Source organism: Phyllobates terribilis, unplaced genomic scaffold (assembly GCF_046119375.1).
Source record: "Phyllobates terribilis strain yellow unplaced genomic scaffold, ASM4611937v1 Scaffold_1274__1_contigs__length_337103, whole genome shotgun sequence".
NCBI classification, from domain to species: domain Eukaryota; kingdom Metazoa; phylum Chordata; class Amphibia; order Anura; family Dendrobatidae; genus Phyllobates; species Phyllobates terribilis.
The window spans coordinates 322,983-337,104 of NW_027364034.1; the positions used below are offsets into that span (position 1 = coordinate 322,983).

Consider the following 14,122-nt stretch of genomic DNA (forward strand, 5'->3'; position numbering starts at 1 on the left):
CAAATGCCCTTGTTATCAACAGCAGCCTTTTAAACTCACCTGAGCTAACAGGTATGTGCGCTGGTTACTCTGCTGCGCTTAAAATTTCTTTTTTGGTTTGCTACAATGCCTTTTCTGAAACGTTGTCTCCTTCTGCTGGAACACTGACTTCTTTCATTTAATGCCTGCAGACTATAAAAGAGAACCCAACCCAAAAAGTTTGGTTGATTAGTCTGTGGCATTCTGTTAAACTGTTGCTTATGGCGGTCTCTGTGAGCCTCTCAGCGACATTCAGCCAGCCAGGTATCCTGCCTGCAGTAGATGGAATGTGGCAATGGAACGCTGGCTGCGCGTGTCATAATAGGCTCTGAGCCTTTATATACCTGTGCACAGCAGCAGCCACCTTCAGTCTGCTGCTGGACAGCCAGCAGCAGCAGCAGCAGGAGAGGTATGTAATCAGGAGCCCTCCTGCTAAGGGTAGACAGCTGCTCGTTCCACCCCACCCCCCGCCTTAATTGGTTCTCCTCCCTTCCAACGGTGTTGAGGCGGGTGGGAACAGCAGGGGGTGAAGGTGCTGTGTTTAAAGAGGTGGAGTTATGCAGATCTAAAACGCGTGGATTGCAGCAGCAGCAAGCCGAAAAGTGCAGGCATGTAAGGGATCTAGAGGTTGACAACATGTCTTCTTAACGGGAGTCCAGGAGCTCATCTCCACAAATGGACTTTTCAGGATCCTTAAGGGGCTCCGTAGTTTGAAACCAATTCTGGTTATCGCTTCTCGGCCTTTTGGCTAAGATCAAGTGTAGTATCTGTTCTTATCAGTTTAATATCTGATACGTCCCCTATCTGGGGACCTTATATTAAATGGATTTTTAGAACAGGGAGATGGAAAAAGAGCTTGCTCTGTCCACTCCACGCATTGACCTGGTATTGCAGTATCTCCAGGACCGGTGCACCCCTTCTTTAATGCAGTTTCTAAAATCAGAAAGAATTGAATTCAATGTTTTTTGTTCATTTTGCTTGTTTGTCGGATTTTGGGATGGACTCTTTGGCTTTGCTTTTCTTCTCCTCATTGGATTTTTCATGTTCAAAGTTGCAGAAGCCAGATTACAAGCTCATTTTGGTTCAACTTCAGCAACTGTGCATTGCATTGCCATGTAATGTGATGCAATGCTATCTTTCTAGCTCTCCCTTTTTACTTCCTTTTGGATAAACAGACATATTAGGCAAGCATTTTGGAGCTTTCACCTAAATAACTACAGGTGGTGAGATAAGCTGCACAATATAATTGACCTTTCAGTATATTGTTGCACACACACCATCTATTTAGCAAATGCTCTTGTTATCAACAGCAGCCTTTTAAACTCACCTGAGCTAACAGGTATGTGCGCTGGTTACTCTGCTGCGCTTAAAATTTCTTTTTTGGTTTGCTACAATGCCTTTTCTGAAACGTTGTCTCCTTCTGCTGGAACACTGACTTCTTTCATTTAATGCCTGCAGACTATAAAAGAGAACCCAACCCAAAAAGTTTGGTTGATTAGTCTGTGGCATTCTGTTAAACTGTTGCTTATGGCGGTCTCTGTGAGCTTCTCAGCGACATTCAGCCAGCCAGGTATCCTGCCTGCAGTAGATGGAATGTGGCAATGGAACGCTGGCTGCGCGTGTCATAATAGGCTCTGAGCCTTTATATACCTGTGCACAGCAGCAGCCACCTTCAGTCTGCTGCTGGACAGCCAGCAGCAGCAGCAGCAGGAGAGGTATGTAATCAGGAGCCCTCCTGCTAAGGGTAGACAGCTGCTCGTTCCACCCCACCCCCCGCCTTAATTGGTTCTCCTCCCTTCCAACGGTGTTGAGGCGGGTGGGAACAGCAGGGGGTGAAGGTGCTGTGTTTAAAGAGGTGGAGTTATGCAGATCTAAAACGCGTGGATTGCAGCAGCAGCAAGCCGAAAAGTGCAGGCATGTAAGGGATCTAGAGGTTGACAACATGTCTTCTTAACGGGAGTCCAGGAGCTCATCTCCACAAATGGACTTTTCAGGATCCTTGGGTGGCTCCGTAGTTTGAAACCAATTCTGGTTATCGCTTCTCGGCCTTTTGGCTAAGATCAAGTGTAGTATCTGTTCTTATCAGTTTAATATCTGATACGTCCCCTATCTGGGGACCATATATTAAATGGATTTTTAGAACAGGGAGATGGAAAAAGAGCTTGCTCTGTCCACTCCACGCATTGACCTGGTATTGCAGTATCTCCAGGACCGGTGCACCCCTTCTTTAATGCAGTTTCTAAAATCAGAAAGAATTGAATTCAATGTTTTTTGTTCATTTTGCTTGTTTGTCGGATTTTGGGATGGACTCTTTGGCTTTGCTTTTCTTCTCCTCATTGGATTTTTCATGTTCAAAGTTGCAGAAGCCAGATTACAAGCTCATTTTGGTTCAACTTCAGCAACTGTGCATTGCATTGCCATGTAATGTAATGCAATGCTATCTTTCTAGCTCTCCCTTTTTACTTCCTTTTGGATAAACAGACATATTAGGCAAGCATTTTGGAGCTTTCACCTAAATAACTACAGGTGGTGAGATAAGCTGCACAATATAATTGACCTTTCAGTATATTGTTGCACACACACCATCTATTTAGCAAATGCCCTTGTTATCAACAGCAGCGTTTTAAACTCACCTGAGCTAACAGGTATGTGCGCTGGTTACTCTGCTGCGCTTAAAATTTCTTTTTTGGTTTGCTACAATGCCTTTTCTGAAACGTTGTCTCCTTCTGCTGGAACACTGACTTCTTTCATTTAATGCCTGCAGACTATAAAAGAGAACCCAACCCAAAAAGTTTGGTTGATTAGTCTGTGGCATTCTGTTAAACTGTTGCTTATGGCGGTCTCTGTGAGCTTCTCAGCGACATTCAGCCAGCCAGGTATCCTGCCTGCAGTAGATGGAATGTGGCAATGGAACGCTGGCTGCGCGTGTCATAATAGGCTCTGAGCCTTCATATACCTGTGCACAGCAGCAGCCACCTTCAGTCTGCTGCTGGACAGCCAGCAGCAGCAGCAGCAGGAGAGGTATGTAATCAGGAGCCCTCCTGCTAAGGGTAGACAGCTGCTCGTTCCACCCCACCCCCCGCCTTAATTGGTTCTCCTCCCTTCCAACGGTGTTGAGGCGGGTGGGAACAGCAGGGGGTGAAGGTGCTGTGTTTAAAGAGGTGGAGTTATGCAGATCTAAAACGCGTGGATTGCAGCAGCAGCAAGCCGAAAAGTGCAGGCATGTAAGGGATCTAGAGGTTGACAACATGTCTTCTTAACGGGAGTCCAGGAGCTCATCTCCACAAATGGACTTTTCAGGATCCTTGGGTGGCTCCGTAGTTTGAAACCAATTCTGGTTATCGCTTCTCGGCCTTTTGGCTAAGATCAAGTGTAGTATCTGTTCTTATCAGTTTAATATCTGATACGTCCCCTATCTGGGGACCATATATTAAATGGATTTTTAGAACAGGGAGATGGAAAAAGAGCTTGCTCTGTCCACTCCACGCATTGACCTGGTATTGCAGTATCTCCAGGACCGGTGCACCCCTTCTTTAATGCAGTTTCTAAAATCAGAAAGAATTGAATTCAATGTTTTTTGTTCATTTTGCTTGTTTGTCGGATTTTGGGATGGACTCTTTGGCTTTGCTTTTCTTCTCCTCATTGGATTTTTCATGTTCAAAGTTGCAGAAGCCAGATTACAAGCTCATTTTGGTTCAACTTCAGCAACTGTGCATTGCATTGCCATGTAATGTGATGCAATGCTATCTTTCTAGCTCTCCCTTTTTACTTCCTTTTGGATAAACAGACATATTAGGCAAGCATTTTGGAGCTTTCACCTAAATAACTACAGGTGGTGAGATAAGCTGCACAATATAATTGACCTTTCAGTATATTGTTGCACACACACCATCTATTTAGCAAATGCCCTTGTTATCAACAGCAGCCTTTTAAACTCACCTGAGCTAACAGGTATGTGCGCTGGTTACTCTGCTGCGCTTAAAATTTCTTTTTTGGTTTGCTACAATGCCTTTTCTGAAACGTTGTCTCCTTCTGCTGGAACACTGACTTCTTTCATTTAATGCCTGCAGACTATAAAAGAGAACCCAACCCAAAAAGTTTGGTTGATTAGTCTGTGGCATTCTGTTAAACTGTTGCTTATGGCGGTCTCTGTGAGCTTCTCAGCGACATTCAGCCAGCCAGGTATCCTGCCTGCAGTAGATGGAATGTGGCAATGGAACGCTGGCTGCGCGTGTCATAATAGGCTCTGAGCCTTTATATACCTGTGCACAGCAGCAGCCACCTTCAGTCTGCTGCTGGACAGCCAGCAGCAGCAGCAGCAGGAGAGGTATGTAATCAGGAGCCCTCCTGCTAAGGGTAGACAGCTGCTCGTTCCACCCCACCCCCCGCCTTAATTGGTTCTCCTCCCTTCCAACGGTGTTGAGGCGGGTGGGAACAGCAGGGGGTGAAGGTGCTGTGTTTAAAGAGGTGGAGTTATGCAGATCTAAAACGCGTGGATTGCAGCAGCAGCAAGCCGAAAAGTGCAGGCATGTAAGGGATCTAGAGGTTGACAACATGTCTTCTTAACGGGAGTCCAGGAGCTCATCTCCACAAATGGACTTTTCAGGATCCTTGGGTGGCTCCGTAGTTTGAAACCAATTCTGGTTATCGCTTCTCGGCCTTTTGGCTAAGATCAAGTGTAGTATCTGTTCTTATCAGTTTAATATCTGATACGTCCCCTATCTGGGGACCATATATTAAATGGATTTTTAGAACAGGGAGATGGAAAAAGAGCTTGCTCTGTCCACTCCACGCATTGACCTGGTATTGCAGTATCTCCAGGACCGGTGCACCCCTTCTTTAATGCAGTTTCTAAAATCAGAAAGAATTGAATTCAATGTTTTTTGTTCATTTTGCTTGTTTGTCGGATTTTGGGATGGACTCTTTGGCTTTGCTTTTCTTCTCCTCATTGGATTTTTCATGTTCAAAGTTGCAGAAGCCAGATTACAAGCTCATTTTGGTTCAACTTCAGCAACTGTGCATTGCATTGCCATGTAATGTGATGCAATGCTATCTTTCTAGCTCTCCCTTTTTTACTTCCTTTTGGATAAACAGACATATTAGGCAAGCATTTTGGAGCTTTCACCTAAATAACTACAGGTGGTGAGATAAGCTGCACAATATAATTGACCTTTCAGTATATTGTTGCACACACACCATCTATTTAGCAAATGCCCTTGTTATCAACAGCAGCCTTTTAAACTCACCTGAGCTAACAGGTATGTGCGCTGGTTACTCTGCTGCGCTTAAAATTTCTTTTTTGGTTTGCTACAATGCCTTTTCTGAAACGTTGTCTCCTTCTGCTGGAACACTGACTTCTTTCATTTAATGCCTGCAGACTATAAAAGAGAACCCAACCCAAAAAGTTTGGTTGATTAGTCTGTGGCATTCTGTTAAACTGTTGCTTATGGCGGTCTCTGTGAGCCTCTCAGCGACATTCAGCCAGCCAGGTATCCTGCCTGCAGTAGATGGAATGTGGCAATGGAACGCTGGCTGCGCGTGTCATAATAGGCTCTGAGCCTTTATATACCTGTGCACAGCAGCAGCCACCTTCAGTCTGCTGCTGGACAGCCAGCAGCAGCAGCAGCAGGAGAGGTATGTAATCAGGAGCCCTCCTGCTAAGGGTAGACAGCTGCTCGTTCCACCCCACCCCCCGCCTTAATTGGTTCTCCTCCCTTCCAACGGTGTTGAGGCGGGTGGGAACAGCAGGGGGTGAAGGTGCTGTGTTTAAAGAGGTGGAGTTATGCAGATCTAAAACGCGTGGATTGCAGCAGCAGCAAGCCGAAAAGTGCAGGCATGTAAGGGATCTAGAGGTTGACAACATGTCTTCTTAACGGGAGTCCAGGAGCTCATCTCCACAAATGGACTTTTCAGGATCCTTAAGGGGCTCCGTAGTTTGAAACCAATTCTGGTTATCGCTTCTCGGCCTTTTGGCTAAGATCAAGTGTAGTATCTGTTCTTATCAGTTTAATATCTGATACGTCCCCTATCTGGGGACCTTATATTAAATGGATTTTTAGAACAGGGAGATGGAAAAAGAGCTTGCTCTGTCCACTCCACGCATTGACCTGGTATTGCAGTATCTCCAGGACCGGTGCACCCCTTCTTTAATGCAGTTTCTAAAATCAGAAAGAATTGAATTCAATGTTTTTTGTTCATTTTGCTTGTTTGTCGGATTTTGGGATGGACTCTTTGGCTTTGCTTTTCTTCTCCTCATTGGATTTTTCATGTTCAAAGTTGCAGAAGCCAGATTACAAGCTCATTTTGGTTCAACTTCAGCAACTGTGCATTGCATTGCCATGTAATGTGATGCAATGCTATCTTTCTAGCTCTCCCTTTTTACTTCCTTTTGGATAAACAGACATATTAGGCAAGCATTTTGGAGCTTTCACCTAAATAACTACAGGTGGTGAGATAAGCTGCACAATATAATTGACCTTTCAGTATATTGTTGCACACACACCATCTATATAGCAAATGCCCTTGTTATCAACAGCAGCCTTTTAAACTCACCTGAGCTAACAGGTATGTGCGCTGGTTACTCTGCTGCGCTTAAAATTTCTTTTTTGGTTTGCTACAATGCCTTTTCTGAAACGTTGTCTCCTTCTGCTGGAACACTGACTTCTTTCATTTAATGCCTGCAGACTATAAAAGAGAACCCAACCCAAAAAGTTTGGTTGATTAGTCTGTGGCATTCTGTTAAACTGTTGCTTATGGCGGTCTCTGTGAGCTTCTCAGCGACATTCAGCCAGCCAGGTATCCTGCCTGCAGTAGATGGAATGTGGCAATGGAACGCTGGCTGCGCGTGTCATAATAGGCTCTGAGCCTTTATATACCTGTGCACAGCAGCAGCCACCTTCAGTCTGCTGCTGGACAGCCAGCAGCAGCAGCAGCAGGAGAGGTATGTAATCAGGAGCCCTCCTGCTAAGGGTAGACAGCTGCTCGTTCCACCCCACCCCCCGCCTTAATTGGTTCTCCTCCCTTCCAACGGTGTTGAGGCGGGTGGGAACAGCAGGGGGTGAAGGTGCTGTGTTTAAAGAGGTGGAGTTATGCAGATCTAAAACGCGTGGATTGCAGCAGCAGCAAGCCGAAAAGTGCAGGCATGTAAGGGATCTAGAGGTTGACAACATGTCTTCTTAACGGGAGTCCAGGAGCTCATCTCCACAAATGGACTTTTCAGGATCCTTGGGTGGCTCCGTAGTTTGAAACCAATTCTGGTTATCGCTTCTCGGCCTTTTGGCTAAGATCAAGTGTAGTATCTGTTCTTATCAGTTTAATATCTGATACGTCCCCTATCTGGGGACCATATATTAAATGGATTTTTAGAACAGGGAGATGGAAAAAGAGCTTGCTCTGTCCACTCCACGCATTGACCTGGTATTGCAGTATCTCCAGGACCGGTGCACCCCTTCTTTAATGCAGTTTCTAAAATCAGAAAGAATTGAATTCAATGTTTTTTGTTCATTTTGCTTGTTTGTCGGATTTTGGGATGGACTCTTTGGCTTTGCTTTTCTTCTCCTCATTGGATTTTTCATGTTCAAAGTTGCAGAAGCCAGATTACAAGCTCATTTTGGTTCAACTTCAGCAACTGTGCATTGCATTGCCATGTAATGTAATGCAATGCTATCTTTCTAGCTCTCCCTTTTTACTTCCTTTTGGATAAACAGACATATTAGGCAAGCATTTTGGAGCTTTCACCTAAATAACTACAGGTGGTGAGATAAGCTGCACAATATAATTGACCTTTCAGTATATTGTTGCACACACACCATCTATTTAGCAAATGCCCTTGTTATCAACAGCAGCGTTTTAAACTCACCTGAGCTAACAGGTATGTGCGCTGGTTACTCTGCTGCGCTTAAAATTTCTTTTTTGGTTTGCTACAATGCCTTTTCTGAAACGTTGTCTCCTTCTGCTGGAACACTGACTTCTTTCATTTAATGCCTGCAGACTATAAAAGAGAACCCAACCCAAAAAGTTTGGTTGATTAGTCTGTGGCATTCTGTTAAACTGTTGCTTATGGCGGTCTCTGTGAGCTTCTCAGCGACATTCAGCCAGCCAGGTATCCTGCCTGCAGTAGATGGAATGTGGCAATGGAACGCTGGCTGCGCGTGTCATAATAGGCTCTGAGCCTTCATATACCTGTGCACAGCAGCAGCCACCTTCAGTCTGCTGCTGGACAGCCAGCAGCAGCAGCAGCAGGAGAGGTATGTAATCAGGAGCCCTCCTGCTAAGGGTAGACAGCTGCTCGTTCCACCCCACCCCCCGCCTTAATTGGTTCTCCTCCCTTCCAACGGTGTTGAGGCGGGTGGGAACAGCAGGGGGTGAAGGTGCTGTGTTTAAAGAGGTGGAGTTATGCAGATCTAAAACGCGTGGATTGCAGCAGCAGCAAGCCGAAAAGTGCAGGCATGTAAGGGATCTAGAGGTTGACAACATGTCTTCTTAACGGGAGTCCAGGAGCTCATCTCCACAAATGGACTTTTCAGGATCCTTGGGTGGCTCCGTAGTTTGAAACCAATTCTGGTTATCGCTTCTCGGCCTTTTGGCTAAGATCAAGTGTAGTATCTGTTCTTATCAGTTTAATATCTGATACGTCCCCTATCTGGGGACCATATATTAAATGGATTTTTAGAACAGGGAGATGGAAAAAGAGCTTGCTCTGTCCACTACACGCATTGACCTGGTATTGCAGTATCTCCAGGACCGGTGCACCCCTTCTTTAATGCAGTTTCTAAAATCAGAAAGAATTGAATTCAATGTTTTTTGTTCATTTTGCTTGTTTGTCGGATTTTGGGATGGACTCTTTGGCTTTGCTTTTCTTCTCCTCATTGGATTTTTCATGTTCAAAGTTGCAGAAGCCAGATTACAAGCTCATTTTGGTTCAACTTCAGCAACTGTGCATTGCATTGCCATGTAATGTGATGCAATGCTATCTTTCTAGCTCTCCCTTTTTACTTCCTTTTGGATAAACAGACATATTAGGCAAGCATTTTGGAGCTTTCACCTAAATAACTACAGGTGGTGAGATAAGCTGCACAATATAATTGACCTTTCAGTATATTGTTGCACACACACCATCTATTTAGCAAATGCCCTTGTTATCAACAGCAGCCTTTTAAACTCACCTGAGCTAACAGGTATGTGCGCTGGTTACTCTGCTGCGCTTAAAATTTCTTTTTTGGTTTGCTACAATGCCTTTTCTGAAACGTTGTCTCCTTCTGCTGGAACACTGACTTCTTTCATTTAATGCCTGCAGACTATAAAAGAGAACCCAACCCAAAAAGTTTGGTTGATTAGTCTGTGGCATTCTGTTAAACTGTTGCTTATGGCGGTCTCTGTGAGCTTCTCAGCGACATTCAGCCAGCCAGGTATCCTGCCTGCAGTAGATGGAATGTGGCAATGGAACGCTGGCTGCGCGTGTCATAATAGGCTCTGAGCCTTTATATACCTGTGCACAGCAGCAGCCACCTTCAGTCTGCTGCTGGACAGCCAGCAGCAGCAGCAGCAGGAGAGGTATGTAATCAGGAGCCCTCCTGCTAAGGGTAGACAGCTGCTCGTTCCACCCCACCCCCCGCCTTAATTGGTTCTCCTCCCTTCCAACGGTGTTGAGGCGGGTGGGAACAGCAGGGGGTGAAGGTGCTGTGTTTAAAGAGGTGGAGTTATGCAGATCTAAAACGCGTGGATTGCAGCAGCAGCAAGCCGAAAAGTGCAGGCATGTAAGGGATCTAGAGGTTGACAACATGTCTTCTTAACGGGAGTCCAGGAGCTCATCTCCACAAATGGACTTTTCAGGATCCTTGGGTGGCTCCGTAGTTTGAAACCAATTCTGGTTATCGCTTCTCGGCCTTTTGGCTGCGATCGTATGACTGTACCTTGATTGGTGCGAGTCTCCTGGAGGAATCCGGACCCTTTTGTGGAGGATTTTCTGCTTTTTCCTGTGGTATTCCATACCGACAGAATCCAAGATGTCTTTTGTGAAGAACACCATCCGTTTGTCCGTGCATCCATCTGACCAGAACAAGAACAACGTGGTTTTCATTGTCCAAGACATCGTTGAAGGCAAAGCTGGAGCAAGACGTTCTGAGATCTTCAGTGTCAACGAATTTTCACGTCAAGGTAATTATGACGTTACCTTTATGGACCAGGATGTTTGCCTTAATGTCTTTGAATGGCTCCGTGGTCACTCTAGTGACCCCTGCTTGGAAGGAGTTAGATGGGAACCTTTGTTTGGTCTGCAAGAAAAGGAGGTGACTGTGACTGTCTATAACCCTTTTACAGACCCTGAGCTGCTGGAGTGCTTCCTCTCTCGCTACTGTGAATATGTGCGGAAGGGAGTGAAGCAAGTCAATTGTCTAGGAATCTTTAACTGTCAGTATAAATTCCGTGTGAAATTGAAAAGGGATCCTGACAGTGTGGGGGGCTTTAGACACCCTCCATCAAATTTTTCCGTTGCAGGCCATAGAGGTTTCCTCTTTTACCCAGGCCAGCCCATGTTTTGCCGTAGATGCTTTTCTTTCGGACATACCATGGTAACATGCCTTAAAGGGCAGTGTTGCCGAAATTGCAGAAAGGAGGGGCATATGGCCAACCAGTGTCCAGAGGCCAAGTCCTGTGATGTCTGTGGGAGTAGTGATCACATGTATAAGGACTGTCCTATGAGTGCACCTAGACGTTCTGATAAAGAACAGAAGGAGGAGGAGCTGGAGAGGAGGCATATGGCAAGCGCACTGAAAGTGCTGGAAAGATTGGAGAGGGAGGAGAGAGAGGGAAGGAGGCGAGAAACTGGTAGAGCCTCTCCCTCTACGGCGCCAGAGGAGGTGTCCCTGAGACCATGTTCTTCTTCTGCTGAAGAAATGAGGAAGAAGCGGAGGGAAGAAAAGGAGTTCTGGAGGGAAGTGGCAAAGGTGGAGAAAAAGGCAGTGTCTGCGAGAATATCTAGGAAAGTGGTGGAAGCAGAGCTGCCTGAGATGATGACTTTTGGAGAGGCAATGGACGCAACAGGATGTGAAGTGCAAATCTCGGAACCCGACAGTCCTGAACACCCTTCGGGTCCTGAAAACATTGAAGATTTTTCTTCGGAGGATGATAGGGGTGCAAAGAAGAGTCGTAGGGAGGATGGTGGGGGCAGTGATGATGCAGATTTTAGTGAGCCTCAGAGGAAGATCAGAACTGCCAGAATGAGGAGTGTGGCTGGTGAAGCCAGCGGGTCGGAAACCAGCTGTTCTGTTCTGATGGCGGAGGAGGATAGTGGTGGTGCTGGATAGTGTCACCATATAATATTGTAAATGTTTTTTCTTTTTGTCCTCCTGTGAGCTTTGGTTTAGGCCAAAGGCTATTTCTTTGTGTAATTGGTGAAGGAGTAGAAGTATTATGGGATTTACCATAGTGTCCCAAAACGTAAGAGTGTTTAAAAGTAAAGTAAGAAGAGCTGCTATTTTTGAGTTTTTAGCTATGCAAAATGCATCTATTTTTTGTTTACAAGAATGTGGGGTAGTGGATGGTGTGAAAGGGGATGAATGGTCTTATGGAGCGTCTGTGTGGTCGGGGAGTGCATGTAATAAGAATGATGGTGTGGGTATTTTGGTTAAAGGAAGGGAGGTTGTTTTGAGTGATTATTTGGTTATTGAGGTGGGGAGATGTATCCTTGCTAATTTTGTATACAAGAATGTAAAGTTTTGTGTTATTAATGTTTATGCGCCAGTTGAAAAAAATGAGCGCAAAAATTTATTTGAAAAAATTAAGCTTTTTGTTCCAGGAAGAATACCTGTGGTAATTGTGGGTGATATGAACTGTGATGTGGGGAGAGTGAATGTGGATGTGTCTGGGAAAGCATTATTGGAGTTAGTGAATGATTTTGGGTTGTGTGATATGCAGCGCGTGTGTAACATGAATCCTTTGTTGAACACTTTCTTTTCTGAGAGTGGTAGGGTACAATCCAGATTGGATTATTGTTTTATTTCTAAAAATATGGTTTCTGTTAATTATAGGCAGGAAAACGTTCTTTTTTCAGATCATGTGTGTATGTTGTGTGAGTTGGATATAAAAGTTGATGGAGTGTTTGGGAGAGGATTGTGGAAGTTAAATGTTAAACTGTTAGAGAATGAAGATGTGAGAAAGGAGTATGAAAGGCGGTATGAAGAATGGTGTAAGCATAAAAATGAGTTTGGGAATGTTTGTGAGTGGTGGGACTGGGTGAAGAAACAAACAAAAATGTTCTTTAAAAATTTAGGATACAAGTATGCAGCAATTAAAAGAGAGAGTTTTGTTAAACTGAACGCGCGGTTGAGCGTTTTGTATAAGTTAAGGGAAGGAGGAGTTGAGGTGGAGGAGGATATTTTAGAGGTAAAAAAGGAGATTAGTGAGTTTTTGTTGGAGAGAGGGAGAAGCATAGTGTTTAGGGCAAAGATTGATAAGATGGAGCAGGATGAGAAATGTTCTCGGTTTTTCTTTAAAAAAGTTTTTGGAAAGAAACAGAGTATGAGCGTGGTGTATGGAGCAGATGGAAGTGAGGTGAGTGGAGAGGATATGTGTGAAGAGGTGGCTAAGTTTTATGAGGATCTGTATGCAGTGAAACAGAGGGATGAATGTTTGGAGAATGATGTTTTGAGTGTGTTAGAGAGTAAGTTGAGTGAAGCAGAAAGAGAGAGAGTGATGGGTGAGGTGACTGGTGATGAGGTATGGAAGGTTATGTGTAGTATGGCTTTGAATAAGACGCCGGGGGAGGATGGCCTCCCAGTAGAATTTTATCGTGTGATGTGGGGTGTGATTGGTAAGGACTTTGTGGATGTATGTAAGTATATGTGGGGAAACATGGAGGTGGCTGAGAGTATGCGTGCAGGTATGGTTGTGTTAATTCCTAAGAAAGGGGATTTGAAAAGTCTGAGGAATTGGAGGCCAATAACGTTACTTAATTGTGATTATAAAATCTATGCAAAACTTATGGCTAATAGGGTGCGTGATGTGATAGAGAGTGTGATTGGGGATGAGCAGTGTTGTGCGGTACCTGGGAGGCGGATTCATGAGTGTGTGTGTATGTTAAGAGATTGTCTATGGGATTGCATGGGTCGTAAGAAGAGTGTATTTTTGTTAAGTTTGGATTTTGAAAAGGCTTATGATAGGTTGTCGCATGGTTTTTTGTTCAGAGTGTTGTTAAAAATGGGTTTTCCGGCTGATTTTGTTGGGCGAGTGAGAAGTTTGTATGCGGGTGTTTATAGCTGTGTTTTAATGAATGGGTATGTGGGTAGGAAAGTGAATGTGTTTTCGGGTGTGCGACAGGGGTGTCCTTTGTCCCCTGTAGCATTTATTTGTGCAATTGAGCCATTGTTGTGTATGCTGAGGAAAGATAAGGTAATTCGTGGTGTGCAAGTGCCGGGAGGTGGAGGAAAAGAATGGAAGGTGAGTGGTTATATGGATGACGTGTGTGTATTATGTGATTCTGAATGTTCGGTGAGGCGGGTGAAGTTGTTAGTGTCTATTTTTTGTGGTGCATCTGCGTTTAAAGTGAATTGGGAAAAGAGTGAGTGTAAGGGTTTTGGAGGCGGAAGTTTAAGTAGGGATGTAGGTGTGAATGTAGTGAATGGACCTATTAAAGTTTTGGGTGTGAAGTTTTCAGAGAGTTTGGATGGGAAAGAAAGTTGGGATGATGCGAAAGGAAAAGTTGAGCAGAAGTTGAATTTTTGGAAATTGAGGAGTTTATCCTTTTTTGGGAAGATTTTAATTGTTAAGAGTGTGGTGTTGCCAATATTTTTATATATTGCGGTAGTATTTCCACCAGGATATATATGTATGAGAAGCTTGAATAGAATTTTATTTGTTTTTTTGTGGAACTCGAAAATGGAGAGAGCTAGGAGAGAAATTTTGGTTAAAAGAGTGGAAAAAGGTGGTTTGGGTTTTCCGAATTTGGACGTGTTTTTTGGTGTGAATATCGTTGTGTTTGTTTTGAAAGTGATTAGGGCGGATGGAAAGTTTTCATCTATGTGTAGGTATTTATTTGGAGCGTATTTGTTTCGTTTAAAGTGGCAAGAAAGGGATTTGCGATGTCCGATTGCTTTTGAGGTGCCTGTAT

At 44.4% G+C, this 14,122-nt stretch overlaps 7 non-coding genes across 7 annotated transcripts; all 7 read left to right on the forward strand.

Annotated features, from left to right (window-relative positions):
* The first annotated feature begins 746 nt into the window (after nucleotides 1-746).
* Nucleotides 747-937, forward strand: LOC141243952 (U2 spliceosomal RNA). The gene has a single exon (XR_012307963.1). It is a non-coding gene; the product is annotated as a U2 spliceosomal RNA (small nuclear RNA).
* Nucleotides 938-2,052: 1,115 nt separating this feature from the next.
* LOC141243946 (U2 spliceosomal RNA) lies at nucleotides 2,053-2,243 on the forward strand. Its single transcript, XR_012307958.1, has one exon. It is a non-coding gene; the product is annotated as a U2 spliceosomal RNA (small nuclear RNA).
* Nucleotides 2,244-3,358: 1,115 nt separating this feature from the next.
* LOC141243947 (U2 spliceosomal RNA) lies at nucleotides 3,359-3,549 on the forward strand. Its single transcript, XR_012307959.1, has one exon. It is a non-coding gene; the product is annotated as a U2 spliceosomal RNA (small nuclear RNA).
* A 1,115-nt stretch (nucleotides 3,550-4,664) lies between these two features.
* Nucleotides 4,665-4,855, forward strand: LOC141243948 (U2 spliceosomal RNA). Its single transcript, XR_012307960.1, has one exon. It is a non-coding gene; the product is annotated as a U2 spliceosomal RNA (small nuclear RNA).
* A 1,116-nt stretch (nucleotides 4,856-5,971) lies between these two features.
* LOC141243953 (U2 spliceosomal RNA) lies at nucleotides 5,972-6,162 on the forward strand. Its single transcript, XR_012307964.1, has one exon. It is a non-coding gene; the product is annotated as a U2 spliceosomal RNA (small nuclear RNA).
* A 1,115-nt stretch (nucleotides 6,163-7,277) lies between these two features.
* LOC141243951 (U2 spliceosomal RNA) lies at nucleotides 7,278-7,468 on the forward strand. The gene has a single exon (XR_012307962.1). It is a non-coding gene; the product is annotated as a U2 spliceosomal RNA (small nuclear RNA).
* Nucleotides 7,469-8,583: 1,115 nt separating this feature from the next.
* Nucleotides 8,584-8,774, forward strand: LOC141243977 (U2 spliceosomal RNA). The gene has a single exon (XR_012307987.1). It is a non-coding gene; the product is annotated as a U2 spliceosomal RNA (small nuclear RNA).
* The last annotated feature ends 5,348 nt before the right edge of the window (nucleotides 8,775-14,122 follow it).